This window comes from Theropithecus gelada, chromosome 15 (assembly GCF_003255815.1).
Source record: "Theropithecus gelada isolate Dixy chromosome 15, Tgel_1.0, whole genome shotgun sequence".
Classification (NCBI taxonomy): Eukaryota; Metazoa; Chordata; class Mammalia; order Primates; family Cercopithecidae; genus Theropithecus; species Theropithecus gelada.
The window spans coordinates 69,393,823-69,396,438 of record NC_037683.1 but is presented as its reverse complement, the minus strand read 5'-3'; the positions used below and the strand labels follow the sequence as shown (position 1 = coordinate 69,396,438).

The 2,616-nt window shown below is 39.8% G+C and overlaps 1 pseudogene; it reads left to right on the top strand.

Annotated features, from left to right (window-relative positions):
* The first annotated feature begins 1,304 nt into the window (after nucleotides 1-1,304).
* Nucleotides 1,305-2,226, top strand: LOC112608507 (annotated as a pseudogene).
* The last annotated feature ends 390 nt before the right edge of the window (nucleotides 2,227-2,616 follow it).

Genomic DNA, 2,616 nt, shown 5'->3' with positions numbered 1-2,616 from the left:
CTTCTTGGACCTATGAAAAGAGACAAAAGAAAGATATAGCCTTAGAAATTCCGTTGGCAAACCAAAACCAAAACTAAATGAAGAAAAATACCCAGAACTCAGATTTTAAATGGAATTAATTAAAATCCTGCCTGCTTTGGATCCTCTTTGGTATTTACAAAGAAGACATTCCAGCTTGGAGTCTAGTGGCTAAGATGGCCAAGATTCCACACTTTCACTGATGTGGCCGGGGTGTGATTCCCAGTCTGAGAACCAGTCCCTTGAAAATGTAAATCTTCTAACTCAAAATTTTTTAAGAAAATATTCATTAAAAAATTGTGGTACCCATTTGTTTTGTAATCCTTTCTATCCTTATATGTTTTATTTCATGTTTTACTAAGTATTTTTTAAATCTTCAACTGTGGGACACTCAAGTTGTAGTAGGTCTTTGTGCGTAGGTGGTCAGCTGAGAAGCAGCTGAGAAGTGGGCAGATGAGAACACATGAACACAGTGGGGGAACAACACAGACTGGGGCCTTTTGGAGGACGGAGGGTGGGAGAAGGGAGAGTATCAGTAAAAATAAATAATGGGTACTAGGCTTAATAGCTGATGATGAAATAATCTGTACAACAAATCCCCATAACACAGTTAACCTATGTAACAAACCTGCAGTTGTACCCCTGAACTTAAAATAAAAATATAAAAAAGAAAGAAAGAAATATGGATTGTATTTCATTTGCAACCAGTGAAACATGCTAATTTATGAGCTATCCTTGGGGGGGTCTGGATCTTGAGAGGTATGCAGCTTTTGCTCCCTCTTTGGAGGCATTGGTTAAAGCCATAAAGGGCTTCTTGGTTTTATTTTCTTGTGTGATTGTTTTTGTTTTCAGTCATCTGTTTAGGTGTACCTTTGATTTAAAACTTTGGTTTATATCTACAGTGTGATAGTACTTTTTTTTCAGTTTGCCTTGTTTCTTCCACTGGGCCAGAGAGACAGCCTAGCTCCATCACTGGACATTGATCCTGTGAGAGGAGGAGGAGGGCCTCTCACAGGTGACAAGGGGAGGCATAGCTCTGCAGCAGCTGTTCTCTGGGCTTCAGTGAAAGGCTGACTACTCCCAACATGGAAAGCTTGCTACTTTATATTTAAAAGGATTTTTAAAAAGCCGTTCTTTGATCTGCTTAATTAGAAGTAGATCTAAATAAGATCTAATTTTAAAAGTAGGCTTAATTAGAAGGTGATATTCAGATGGCCTGGATGTCCGGGTGCTGTGGCCAGTTTTGCTGATCCCAGAGCTTCTTGGGGGAAACCTACAGGTGGCCAATGGCATGCCCTGAACTTTTTCATGGGAAGATCTTATGTAAAAATGGGTCAACTGAAATGTCTGGAGAATGTGACTTGTGCCAAAGACGGACAGAGAACAAATGCACAGAAATACTGTCAGCCTTCCATGGTATCTCCAGAACTTCACAATTATCTCTACGTTGAATTTATTGCTATTCTTCCTCTTGTTTTAAGTTGGTTCTTTATTGAATGGTACTTGGGGGAAAAAAAATTCTAGTGCATTTTTTCAACACATCACTGGATTATTTGAATCCATGGCAGCCATTATCACCTTGCTTGTAAGTGATCCAGTTGGTGTTCTTTATATCTGCTCATTCATGTTGAGTATTGACACTTTCAGATTGGTACACGATGCTTTACCACCCAAGTCCAGATTATGTTACCACAGTGCACAGTACTCAGGAAGCTGTCTACCCACCACATATCATTGTATTTATCTACTATGCATTCTGCTTGGTATTAGTGATGCTGCTCCCAACTTTCTGGTGAAGAAGATTGCATGTGAGTTAGGGACGTCTGACTGATTTAAAAGTATTTATGCTGCACTTTACTTTTTCCTAATATTAATCATGCTTCAGGTGGTTGGTGGAGGCCTTTTACATTATGCCTTCCCATACCCTATATTAGTGTCATCTTTGGTTACTCTAGATGTGTATGTATCGGCTTCGGGGAAATAGAGAACTATTATGATCTTCTGGTCAGAAAGAAAATACTTATTCTCTTCAGCCACTAGTTACTTCATGCTTATAGAAAAAGAAAAATCTTCAATTCCAGAGTGAATAAACTTGAGCAATATTTGCCCCTTTGGACTTTGGCACATACACCATCCATTTATTGCTTGTTCACTGCAAAAGATACTGAACTTTCACAGATACTCTCAGAAGGAGCCAATAGACACTGATATGGTTTGGCTCTGTGTCCCCACCCAAATCTCATGTTGAATTGTAATCCTCAATGTTGAAGGAGGGACCTGGTGAGAGTTGATTGGATCATAGGGGCAGTTGTCCCCTTGCTATTCTCATGATAGTGAGTTCTCATGAGATCTTGTTGTTTAAAAGTGTGTAGCATTTCCCCCTTCACTCTTTCTCTCCTGCTACCATGAGAAGATGTGCTTGCTTCCCCTTCACCCTTCCACCATGATTATGGTTTCCTGAGGCCTCCCCAGCCATATCTCCTGTACAGCCTGTGGAATTGTGAGTCAATTAAACCTCCTTTGTTTATAAATTACCCACTCTCGGGCAGTTCGTTATAGAAGTGTGAGAATGGGCTAATACAGACACTGAAGGTAAAA